The 12,699-nt window shown below is 40.8% G+C and overlaps 1 long non-coding RNA gene across 5 annotated transcripts in view; it reads right to left on the minus strand.

Annotated features, from left to right (window-relative positions):
* Positions 1–12,699, minus strand: part of LOC119708687 — a 52,185-nt gene that overhangs the window by 37,581 nt on the left and 1,905 nt on the right. The gene's annotated exons all lie outside the window — the stretch shown is intronic.

The following is a 12,699-nucleotide window of genomic DNA, read 5'->3' on the forward strand; positions in this document are numbered from 1 at the left end:
ATTTCACCTCCATCGGCTGTGCAAGAACAGCAGAAAAAAAACTGGATGGATTAACTAGTTTTGATCATTTTACTTGGAAAAAAAAAGCCACAAAACACCCCACAAAAATGTTATAGGATTATACCACAGTCTGTCACTGCAGTGGAAGTAAAGCAACACATCTCAGCAAAAGCTTTCAATGTGCTAGGGTATGTGCTGTAGGCTTCCACATTACAGAGACTGGACAGAAAGAAGGTACAAGCCATTTTCCAGGCAAAATAACAATAAAAATACCCAAAGAGTTTTGTTAACATCACAAGCCACATAAGAGAAATAAATTCCATTCTGCTCCCTGCCGTTCCCATCTGGTTTCAATTTGCTGGAGAAGACTGAAGCCTGTATTCAAAAAACAGACTGAGTTGTAAACATTAGCCTCTGCCAGGATTACTAGTAACTCATGAGGTTCCAGAGTTACCATGGAAAGGCAAGGGGAGGGTAGGAGAAAAAGGTCTGTGAAAAAGCAGGACTTGCTCTGTCATTAAGCTCATTTCATTGCATTGTTTTAATCCATGAAATGAGAAGTGTTTGATGCTCAGAAGACACACACTCGCAGAAAATCCAGTTCTAGTCATTTCTGTTGTTTTGCAGCATTGTGAAAACAGGGGAAAGTTGAGAAAAGTCAGAACAGACTGCCTAGGCCACTGGACACCCTTGTTTTATATGGCTTGTAATTATGGGCTGCATATTGTTGCCTAATTTATTTCTTGTCACGTTATCAGTAAAAGATCCCGCCTACGTTTCCTACAGGAATAGTTTTGTTAAATTGTGAGAAAACAATGAAACTACAGCTGAGAGTGTCTCATGGTAATATTTAATATGCCTTGAACAAGACTTTGCCCCATCTCTGCCTTTTCCTCAAGCCAATGGTTTCTTGTTAACTGTGCCCCTGACACAAGGCACTGATGTGCTTTGGAAATCCACTCACGTGGTTAAACAGTGAAAAAAGGAGAAGGGTGTTTCTGCAGCAGTGTGGGCAGAGATTTTCCATGATGTGAAACACAGTCCCCCCAGGACTCTATTTTGACTAATCTTAGGTCCACAGTCAGCCCCAACTCAAAAACTGAATACAAGAGTAGGAAGAAGTGATCTCCTTATTACGCACATCAGTCCTTTGTTCACAGCATAGTCACACAAATGATCAGCAGCTGGGGTGATGGAGCACTACACTGTGCTACCAGAACAGCCCATAGGACTAGTAAAGAGCAACTAAAGAGAACATCTCACGGCATGATTGCCTCTGGCATCCACAGCTGCCCCAGCATAACGCTTCCTAGTTCAGGCACATGAAGAAGCTGTGTTTCAAGGTTGAGTTGAACTCCAGTCACCTTGATGAACATGGCCCTACTGCTAATCACTCATTACTAAGCTAGGTTACTACCTAAGTAGTTACAGTCTTTTTTCCAACCACCTACCACAGGTCCATGACTCCTCCTCCAGCCCACAGGCCAAGCTGAAAACCCCATCAGCTGTCTCAGTGCTGTTTTTGGCTATCCCATGACTCCAGACTTCTGCACTGACTCCCTGATGACAGGTATCATTAGCCAACAGACATTAACTTTCAGCAGGTTCTCATGCAAGGTTTCCTGCTCTTTCACTATTTCTAAAAATGGCTCCCATCACCATAGGCACTTCCCTTACTCTTGGATTAGCTCACCACACTTTTTTTCTTGATATCATCTCACCTCACCAATTTCCCCAGCCCCTTTCCTCTAGCTTTCAGTTCCATCTTCCTAATTGGAAATCCCTAATTTCATCTTAATGCACTCCCTTTAGCCTTACTGTGTATTATATATATATATATCAATCTACCACTTGCATCCTGTTATTGATTCTTCAACACCACCAGAAAGCTATAACCATGTGCTTTTCTTCTTTCCTTTCTTCTCAGATGTTGGCACAGTTAGAAGTAACTACCAGTAATACATGCTCATGCACAGATTAGAGCAGCTCAGGGTGACCATTATATGAAAAAGTTACTCCAGTCTTCTAGATCTAGATAATGTTATTCTCAGCCTCCAAAGGACACATGCCAACAGGCTACATTATACCTAGCTAAGTCACATGTTTCACACATGTGAAGTATGTACAATCTGACCAGAGGCAGGAATTGTGAAAGGTTTATTTTGAAACACAAGCTTCTTAAAACCACACCCCACCCCCACCTCACCCCCCACACACTCTCTTCCCATGAAAGGTTCACAACTTGGACAAGTTTTTTGGTGACTTCTCAAATAAGCAGCAAAAGGCTTTATTCTAAAGCATCAAACCAAGAACTGGAACGTAATTCACCTTGCAGCCTCGATTCTACTATCTACAACTTCATCAAGAACAGGAGAAGGCACCAGCCCCTCCTCATGTTCAGACTGTTCAATACCCACAAAGAACTTGGCTGCAGCGTGCAGACCCTCCTGTCTGAAAGCAGTGGATATTGAGTTATGCTCATCTTTCATGTGATTCACCACTTCAGCTTATATTTATATACTGTTTAATAACAAAGGCTCCTTTTCAACTTTTGATAGGGATACTTCTACCAATATTTAACTAGCTAAGTGTTCACAAAAATTTTAGTTTATTATTCATTTTACATTGAATAAAACTGTTAGAAAATGGGAACCCCCTGCAGAGCAAACTGTACAAGTCCATAGAACTACTAACAAAAAAGGTGAACTAGCATCAAAACTCTTGATTCTTCATCAGCAAATTAAAAATGCATTTGAAGCCAACTGGAATTGCTTAACTTTCTCACTAGTCAAGTAAACATACTCTGCTATAGCTTCTTAACTGAGTAAGTATAATTCAGACATCAGATTAAGATTTGACTGCTTGTGCCTAATTAGTAATGCAAGAGATTGCAAGGCTCTGTAAGCAGACACTCCATTTTCTCCAGAATTCAACATATCAAAAATTACATTCTCAGATGGTCCCCTCTCATACACAGTTTGTTTCCCAAGGCAGCTAATACCACCACAAAATTTCTGCTTCAGCAGGAAGGATCAAAGTAAGCAGCAAGAGCTGTTCAGTCTTCTAACATCTTAACTTTAAATGAAACAAAACCCTAGACCTAACTGCAAACCAATATCCCCAAAGACAGCATAACCACCATTGCTAAATAAGTGGAGAACACACAGAAGTCTGGAAAAAAAAAAAAAAAAGCACAGCTCTGCATAGTAGTGTAGCTACACTTCTGTGTAGCTGCTGGAGGAGCATGCCAGGACAAGCCTAGTGTTTCTATCCTGGCTCCACACATGGGGACATTTCTGCATGCCAAAGCTAGTACTTTTCTGCTTCTTGCCTGAGTGATTCTAAGGCTGTTCTGCACACGCTGCACAGTGCCAAGAAGCTCTGCACTTCTAGGTGGATTGCTGCAGACTGGCTTTTGTCAGAAGAGTGATCACTTACGAAGCATATGTGCACACTGAGGGCAAACGACGAGATCCATACAATAGGCCCAGACACTTTTTCTCCCGAAGTTAACACCTGTGAACTGCTGCCAATACTCATGCAACAGGAAAACAAGCAACTATATTGTCTCACACAATATTGACAGTAACCAGGACCAAATGCATTTTTTGCCTCTCCCCGTTACGAAAAAATCCAAGGCACTGCTACAGCTTTTTATTTTGCCTCTACGGATCAAAGTAACAAAAAAACCCTGAACTGCCAAGTGAAGCAGTCTGGTTATACCTTGAACTGGACAAGTACTGTTACCAAGTTATCACATTCCTTTGTTTTCTGGCATGGATATGTACCAACACCTACAAGTAGGATGAATCTGTAGCTATGTAGAAGAGAAACAACAGCTGATGTGAAGACATTAGTGGTTCTTGCCTAAATATATTAATGTTACAATAACCAAGAGGAACTGGAGTATTCAGTTTCACTGATTTCTGAAGTTAGTCATGCCTGTGCATAGGACCAAAGTTCACATAACAGCAACTAGAGGACTAATTCTAGTTATAAGCTTTAGTGGTCGTTGTTTTGGAGACTATTCACGTGCAATTATCAAGTAAACTGTGGACTTGTTTCAGTTGAAACTCTCGATGCCTTTGTGCTGGTTCAAAAGGGAGAATACTGTCTAAGTGGCTGTACTACTCCTTCCACAAAGCAGGTCAGGAAACATACTGACCTTGTTCAATAGGAACTGGTAAACCAACTCAGGGGTTGCTATATTTCTTCTCCTCATTAACGTACCCAAGGTTCCTGGGGGAGGGGAAGACAGGAAGCAAGTACTCTTCCTGCTCCCCCAACCTAAAAATAACTGAGACAGTCTTTCTGCAACATTTAAGCCACACAAGCACTCAAAGTCTGAAATATTTATACTCTGGGCAAACAGTCACAGAACTCTTGCATTTTGCCCAGTATCTTTTTATCATTATCCAAACAGATCTGGAGATTGTGGCAGAAAAGTTTACTTTTCTGAGGGTATGCATGAGCCTGTTGCCAAATAAACTACAGTTTTTCTCCGGCCCGTCAGTTAAGCTGTAACTACAAGCCTATTTTGATTTGTGAACTTGAGCACTAGCTTCCCCTCTTCAAGCACCTCTTGCTCGGTCTTGAAAAATCTGCAGGTTTAGCAGAGTTTCCCTTTCTCATTAGAAAGCAAAGGAAATAAACACCTCAATAATAAAGTTGAGTACAATGTTGTGGAAAAAAAAATGAAGCTAAAACACTAAAACACCATGAGAAAACTGACAGGAGACACACTGCATACATCACAAAATAGGCAGAAAACATTATCTATAAACATGAAAATTAAATTCCTAGTAACTGAGCATCGTAAAACACAAGACTGATTATGCTATTCAGACAAATTTAAGTGAAAGAGCATTTGCAGGATTTTGGAGGCATGCATGCTCACAGGCTTCCTTACTCCAGTTCTCCTGCATTTAAAAAGGCGACTGATTTGGTTGTTAGAAATTCTTCCCTTTCAAAAAGCTACAAAGGAAGACTGGGCATGAACATCTAGTTCCAAAACCGGATTCAAAGTAAAACGCCTATCTAGTTAAAGATAAGCACCTTTCTTTCTGTACTGCAATCCCTCATTCTTCAGCCAGTATCCATGATTTCTTTATGTACTTCTCACAATCTGTTCACTGCATGGAAAACCTGCAAGCTGATTTCGGAAGTCTGTTTGGCAAGTGAAAACTTCGGCATAAAACTGCCATTCTTTGAGCTAGCCTTCAGTCCAGCATTTTCTTTTGAAAATCAGAAATAGCAATTTCATTCAGATACAGCAAAACTACCTGAAGTTTGAAAGAGTCCTTAAGTTTGAAAATAGGTAAGCTTAAATCTTACATGCTATACTGTCAGCTCATACATACTATGAGCTGACCATGACATACAGAGTGTACCTAGCTGCACACACACAGAAAGCTGGGGAAGGAGATGATCATGGAATGACTTTCTACTTCCACAGAAAGAAGTCTCCCAGTCACCCTCTCCACTCTGAGACGCCAAAGCCTACTCAAATTTCACATATGGGCAGGAAATCAAAGTATACCACATGGCCAGAAATCCGTAGTAGCTCAGACGCGAGTTCCCAAAGGGAAGGAAGTTATAGTTAAATACAAGTCCAATCTGTGTTTCCCTCCACAAGCTCCAGAGGATGAATGGAAAAAGGCTAAGCTTTCCTGCTGCACAACAGCTAGGAATCATGTGATGCAGGAAGCAGCGTAACTGCTAGAAATAACAATGTTACTTACAATGCAGATCCCCTCTAAACTGGTCTTTCAGAATTCCATAGTTGCATACAATGCCTCTGTTTTCATCATTTCTATGATCAGTAGATTACAGACATACATAGCCTTGAGCTACTTGAAAGTTGTACAGTGTTCAAGAACTACAGGTTAGGCCTGCTTATTTTCCAACAAAGACAGACAGATTTCATGTCCCTTCTTACAATCCATGTTGTTGCTGCAGTTAGGGGCAACCCCTCCACTGATGATGTATTCAATTTCGAGCTTTTTTCAGTTCCCATTTTTTTTTAATACTAAGTGAACAACAGCTTAGAGAACCTACAAATGCTGATAAAAATACTGTTATAGTAACTGTTCTCTGGTTAACATCGGGAATACACATTTTGGTTTTACCCACCCCCTAAAGAGCTGCAGTTACTGGTAGAGGCCTCCATCATCCTCCCTTTGGCCACCTGTAATCCTAAGCACAGTCATTCATATATACTGGTATTTCACACTTTCACTGGTTTAGCTTCCTGTGCTGAAAAACAGCTTATCAGGCTAAATGAACCTTGGGTACATACTGTGTATATACCCACTATTTACAGAAGAATATATTCAAATCTTATTTTTCCTTGGAACAGCCAGAAAGACCAGGAATCCCCATTCAAACATTTCCGGTTGAGAATCAAAGCTAAAGGAGTTTCGAAGAAGGTATCACATGTCACACATGCTACTGCTTAATGGGACTCAGAAATACATATTAAAATAAACGCTTACATTAGACTCACAAAATAGAAAAGCAAATGAACTTAATGAAACATCTCATCTTTATTTATGATATGACAGCTGCACTTATAAGGCCACTAATATTTGTAACACACAATCTGTGGGAAGCGTGGAATAAGGGCTTGCCTATTCTAGAAAAAAAGAAATCAGAAGACCCTGCCCTGTCAACTCCTAGAAGTAAAGTAGGCTTGGCTACAGCCCTCAGACATCAGTCCTAATAATACTTTGAAATTACGATTCCTCCCATCAATTAGACCTACACTACCAATTGCAGGGTCCCAGGAGTGTCTTGAAAGAGTTCTACAACACATAGAACTTAGTTTGTTAATTTTGCTCTGTGTAATTTTATAGGAGCAAGATTTTTTTTTCTTCCTGTTCCCTAGTTTGAAATATCCCTGCCTCCCAGTTTTAAGAGACAAACAAAATCAAGTCTAAATGCTTGATTGGTATTCTTCATTTCTGGACCCAAATTACATAACACATACTCTCTGAAGTAGTCCTTCAATTCTGGAATTCCCTCTCCAGCACAGGAGTCCGTGAACACCTATATGTAGTGTCTGTACTTTAGGCCTAGACTAAAGCAGGCAATGTTAGACACAGGGAGAAAAAGCCTTAAAATACTAGTTGCCTACAGAACCCAGTTGCATCTCTATGCAGTTTTCCCAATGTTACTGAAAATGTAAAGGTGGCATACAGTAGTATCACACAATTATAGAAAGTGGACTACTGCAAGAGTCACCAGGAGCAATACCATTTAAAGTATTTAAAGCTCTCAACTCTTCTTGCACTCTCTGGAACATGACAAAGCAGGTGCTCTGATACTAGGCAGCAGGACTCCTATTAAAGTTTGGCTAGGCTGTCAAGCACCAGAGATCTAGAATCATAAGAGTATGACAAGTTGGGAGGGATCCATCAGGATCATGGAGTCCAACTCCTGGCCATATGCAGGACACCCTAAGAACCACACCATGGGCCTGAGAGCATCGTCCAAACACTTCCCTGCCTGGGAAATACACTCAGGCTGGTGCTGTGACCACTTCCCTGGGGGAGCCCATTCTAGTGCTCAACAACACTCTGGGTGAAGAACTTTTTCCTGATATCCAGTGTACACTTCCCCTGCCTCAGCTTTATGCCATTTTCTCAAGCCCTGTCACTAGTGAAAGAAGTGAAGATACCTGTACAATCTTTTATTGTTTGTACGTAGACTCAAGGAGTCAATAGCCCACTTACCAGTATTTCCTAGTGATCCATATCTCCCCTCTGCAACAGCAATCAGTGCAGTTCAATTTTACTATCTCTGAAGAGGAGACGCGCAAGTTCAAAAATTACTGTTAGCTGAGCCCAGACATTATGGCTCCTGCATGAAGTACAGCCTTTCCTATGACTGTGCAGAGATAGGGAAGCAGAAGTGTTTCTCAGAAACAGGTTAAAAATAGGACCTGACAACTGCCCAGCATGCCTTTATAAGCTTATGAGCTTGCTCCAGCACATGTATGCTGGGGTAACGGAGCACAGCTCTGAAAATGAATTTGAAGTAGCACCACTCTGATAAAAGCAATGGTTTTGTTTTACCAAGAATAGTCTTCTAAATCAGGATATTTGTGACAATGACATTCAGTACTATTTAATAAATCTCTAATTAGAAGACCCATTGTTGTTCTGGATGGAATTTGAGACAGCCAGCTTACCCTGGCTCAACAGATAAGACCATACTGCACAATCTATCATCAGCTGGACAAACTGGGCCACAAACACAGTGGCCCAAAATGAAGTGGCACAACCACTGCTTAGCACGTACCAGGAAATAAAGCTGGTAAAGCACTTCTTAGGCTAGAGATTAAATTACTATCTCAGTATCATGACCAGCCACAGTCTCTTTGAGGGATTGTATCGTCTGCATTAATAAAGTGGCACAGTTCTGTACCTCCATTTTTTTTTCACCTTGCCTCGCTAAAAATCTGGGGAATCATGTGACAGTCCTGTGTCATGACTAACCTGCTAAGTAAAGGCAGGAATATGCTAGGAGGGAGTTTAGCACAAGAACTGGATGCTAATGCTTCTTTCCCAGCTACCTCTTCAGCTTAAGTTCTTGTGCCCTCCACACTAGTTCTAACACCTCGTATCTGCCACACAAGCTAGTTTTGGACTTGTATTTGGTTCGTCTATAGTAGCTATATTAGCACTGGATCAAACAGCTATCAAAAATCCATATACAACAGCCAACTGGACAGAAAGATACTAACTTCTGTCAATAAAATACTACAAGAAATTTTACCCTGTTTACCAATCTACTGAAGCTTGGCGGAAATAAATCCATTACTATAACCAGTGGTACTCAATGTCAAAAAGGTACCCATTCTTAGTGCACCTTTCTGCTGTCAAACCCCAAAGAATGGTTTGGGTTGAAAGGCACTTTCAAGATCATCAAGTTCCTAGCCCCTGCCATGGGCATGGACAACTCTACTTGACCAGGCTGTTCAGGGCCCCATCCAATCGGGCCCTTTGAGAAAGCACTGGGAGCACTTTCAGAAATGGGACATCCACAACTTCTCTGGACAACCTATCCTAATGTCTCACTAAGCACCCCCTCCTAACACCCAATCTAGATCGCTCATGTTTTAGTTTAAACCCATCTCCAATCACTACCTGCCCATGCAAAAAGCAACTCTGTTTCTCATAAGCCGCCTTTTAGCACAGGAGGGCTCGAAATGAGGCCTCCCCAAGAGCCTTCTCTTTTCTGTGTTGAGAAGCCCCAGCTCCCTCAGACTGTTGAATATTTCTGTTTTGCATCTTAACAGACCACACTGAGCAGGACTGCAGCAGTCTTCACAAGCTAAACCTCTGAAGAGACATGATATGCTGCTGCATTTCTACTTTTGAGTAACATATTTCTACTTTTGAGTAACATCTACTGCATCACCATGTCACATTAACAAGCTCAGAGATGGAGCAGTCACAGTAAGAAGTTTCGGTACAGTTTCTTTTCTCCAACACTTAATAAGCACAAAGCCCCAGCAGCTAAGATGTGCTTGATTTCCAAGCTTACAAGGAACACAAACTCTTGCTTTCTGTGACAGGACCACCTTCAGCTGTACTTATGGGATGCTAGAGTCTCCAGTTCAGTAATTTTCCAACTCCGGCACAGTCCCAAGTCTCCACACTGGCAGTATTGTCCCCCATTTTCTTCCTAAAGATCCTCAAAAAGCACCATATTGCATAAACTGCTCATGAGCCATTCAATCACTGGTTATTTTCATCAAAGAACTGCTATTGACAGTGTTTCAGGGCTAGTGCTGCATTATAATCATGCCTGAGCATGACCTCGCTTATGAAAATAGCTACTTGGACCTTAATACTGCTCTCCAAAGCAACTAGTAGTTCATCAGAAAGACTCTACTTCAAGTAACAAGGTCATCCTGGAAGGAGAAAACAAACCAATGCCCCACTTCACTACATAGAGGTCACAGCAGTGAACCTGGAACAAATTCCCACTAATTCCAGGATTAGGAGGCCACACCACAGCTTTAAGGCTGCTTCTTTAAGTGAGGAACTCAACTGTTAAGAATTGTACAACTGGCCAATAACCTATTTTCCTGCTAAAGCAAAACCTTACTAATCTCAACTTTTTCAAAAAGAATCATTGTAACACAAAGCCTAAAGCATTGTGCAAAGGAAGTTCTTCTCCTGCTGCTGTTTGAGCATTGAATGCAGTCTGTCCAAATCCAGGTGGATGAACTGATCAGTTGTCAGTCACTGGAATTCCTTTTCCTCATGCAAATAATGCAAATTCATTTGGCTAGTGACTGCTAGCCAAATTCATGACTACTGTGACCCACGGACATCACTTTTTATGATTACCTAAGAACTCATCCTGTAGGAATAATTCTTAACTGAATACCCCAGCTATTAGATTATCAGCCACTTCTGGATGAAGCAAACTTATTTCAAGTTTTACCCTGTTCCAACAAAATAAATCTAAAATCCTATGAACACTTAACTAGCCTGTAGCTGAGAATAACACTTCACTTAATTTTACAGGCAACCAATGCAGTGAAGCTGAAGTGCTCTTGCTACCCACAACTGAAGGTCAATCTAGCAATGACTTATAAACTCAACGTTTAGTTTTTGGTGGTTTTTTTTTTGAGAGTGCCCGGCTCAGTGATTTTGGTTACACTAGCCAAAAGCCTTTCAGAGGGGCCCCTCAAAACTCCTTAAAAACTGCAGCCTTCCTGAGAAAAAGCATACCTAACTTCACTAACAATTAAAATCTGCATATCCTCGTTTTCCCACCAGGTGCTTCATTTTGCTCCCGTTCATACAGGAATGTTTGTCAAGCCACACAATGAAGAGTCACATTAGAAAACCATCCATTACTATTAGGCTTATGTTTCATCCATTCTTCACTTCTATTTCCCCCATGATCACTTGCAGAAGCAAGAATGAACAGCTGAAAAAGTGCAGGATCATCTTTCAGCATGAGCACTTTTAACTGTCTCAACTATGACATTAATGCATAGCTGGATCTATTACACTGTTAGTATCTCTCTCCTTTCTCCCCTAAATACCCTTGAACTCCTGTCAGTCCCTTTGTATGGCTAGAGGTAAACAACTGTTTAAATAACAGGTCTTAGCAAGGGTTCAGACCACACATGCATGCACAGACAGGCTCCCACTGCAAGTCAGAGCCGCAAGTCTAACTGCTGCAGAACATCCAGCCTATTGAAGTATCCTCGTTAAGGAACAAACTGTAGTTGTGTAGAAATCGTTAAATTTCCCTGGTAAGCTACCATATATGTAACTACAAGCCATTTTTTACCCAGTCTCCCTTTCCTACAGCTCTTTTCTTCCCTTCGAGATTAAAACAGCTTGCATCAGAATGGCCGTAGGGCAAATGCCAAATGTCTCAAAGAAATACACACATGTTGTTTTTACTCATCTCCTGCAGCACAAATAATTCAGAGTACATATGACATTGTTTTGAGACTGCACTGCAACACTACCAGAGCTACTGCTTCTTTCAAGATAACTGCTTTCCTGAGAACTGTGAATAAAAACAACCTTGAAACAAACAAGAAATTACTACCAGCTCATTAAAACTTGCTTTCATTTCTACAGCTTCATAAAAGCACAGCCACATCTCCATTCAAAGTACTGCTGCAATAAGCTGCAAGTTACACTGCGAACTGTTAAAGTAATTCATTTCTAGGTTTTCAGCAAAATCTGTTATCAAAGTGAGTTACCTAAAAGGCTGCTTCTTCAAGAATTAAAATTCTAGCTGATTTTCTATATAAACTATTCTATAACATAAGCATTCAAACAATTCTTTCACAGTGAGGCAGGCAATTACTGTTTCATAATTACAGAACACATGCCTAAATGCAAATACTAATAAAATGTTTTTTCCCCCTCATCTTTAGTTGAAATTGATGTTCTCCCTTTAACACACCTGCAACGAAGCATTCACAATGTCAAGTTCCACATAAATCAGTGCTGAGTTAAAAGAATCACTGTACACTGAAAGCCTCTCTGGAAGCTTCCATTACAAACGAGTATTTACCTTGTGTCATATGATGCCTACACAAGAATAATCAGTAATCCAGTCATTTTAATGTTTGATCAACAAACCAACTGCCTCCCAATAACACCATTTCCAGTAAGCTTTTTTTTGGTAACAAAAAAATAGGCACAGCCTCACAATCTCTAGGACTCGAGAATCTTGCTCTTTACAGTCTGCACAGAAGTCGGTTGGCACAATGCTCAGCTGGCAGACACCTTCTGACACTCAAAAGAGAGGAGATCACTCTTTTAGAAAACAGAGCTTACATTCTAAAACCTAAGCTCAAATGAGACTACAGACATTTGAAAGCTTCACACTGTCATTCCTAATTACTGCCTTCTCCCTTTCTTTCCCGGTATCCTCTATAAACCTACAAAGGAAAAATGTAATGCTGTTAAATGCTTCCAATCCTGTTTTTCTACCCCTCCTCCCACAACACAGGGATGCCCTGCAGGCTATATATGCGACCAATATGAACTACTTACAGTAGCTCCCAAGTCCCCAGTCAGTTCTTATATAACTGAACTCCACCTCACCATATTACTTATGTAACACATATTAAAGAGCAGCTATTATACAGAAATCTTCTCTATTAGTCATACACTCAGTTACTTTCATTCCAGTTCTCAAACAGCACAT

Source organism: Motacilla alba, chromosome 1A, assembly GCF_015832195.1.
Source record: "Motacilla alba alba isolate MOTALB_02 chromosome 1A, Motacilla_alba_V1.0_pri, whole genome shotgun sequence".
In the NCBI taxonomy this organism is placed as follows: domain Eukaryota; kingdom Metazoa; phylum Chordata; class Aves; order Passeriformes; family Motacillidae; genus Motacilla; species Motacilla alba.